This window comes from Poecilia formosa, unplaced genomic scaffold (genome assembly GCF_000485575.1).
Source record: "Poecilia formosa unplaced genomic scaffold, Poecilia_formosa-5.1.2 Scaffold659, whole genome shotgun sequence".
NCBI classification, from domain to species: domain Eukaryota; kingdom Metazoa; phylum Chordata; class Actinopteri; order Cyprinodontiformes; family Poeciliidae; genus Poecilia; species Poecilia formosa.
In genome coordinates this window covers 72660-73386 of record NW_006800598.1, presented here as the reverse complement: position 1 = coordinate 73386, position 727 = coordinate 72660, and the positions used below count along the sequence as shown (strand labels likewise).

The 727-nt window shown below is 41.7% G+C and overlaps 1 protein-coding gene across 1 annotated transcript in view; it reads right to left on the bottom strand.

The window, feature by feature from the left end:
• The window catches only part of ilf2 (interleukin enhancer binding factor 2), a 40010-nt gene that overhangs the window by 2440 nt on the left and 36843 nt on the right, over positions 1-727 (bottom strand). The gene's annotated exons all lie outside the window — the stretch shown is intronic.

The window sequence follows — 727 nt, the reverse complement described above, 5'->3', positions numbered from 1 at the left end:
CGGATGAATCTCGCATAGGATTTTGGACGCAATCTCAGCTGCTGAATCACTCTGAAGCTAGAACTCGTCGGCTGAAAAACATAAACATATGGTAATATAGTTTGGTAAAAGTGGTATATATATGTATGTATGTATACTGCTCAAAAAAATAAAGGGAACATTTCACTTGTGGCTCCAAATCCAGGCCTCCATTGGTTAATAAATTTGATTTCCATTGATGATTTTTGTGTGATTTTGTTGTCAGCACATTCAACTTTGTACAGAACAAAGTATTCAATGAGAATACTTCATTCATTCAGATCTAGGATGTGTTATTTGAGTGTTCCCTTATTTTTTTGAGCAGTGTATATTAGAGGTGTGCCGATCGATCGGTCACCCATCATAATCGGGCCGATTTCCGCGAAAAAGTGCATGATCGGTGATTGGCGATCATTGGCTCTTGTTGCCGATACCGATCACCTGCTTCTCATTTCCAGCCTGCCTGTGCAGCTGGTCTCCTTTTTCCTTCACTCTGCGCAAACGCGCAGCAACAAATCCTAAGCGATGTGGAACTATAACGCACTGAGTGAATGGGGAAGTTTGCGTGTTGCGGCGGAAAATTGAAGCAGGTCAAAATGCATCAACACAACGAAGCTAATCCGACATAAAAACAAAGCCATACTTGACGGAGTTTGGCTACATCGATGTTCACTGCAGTAAAAAAGACATACGGAGGATCAGATAGCAG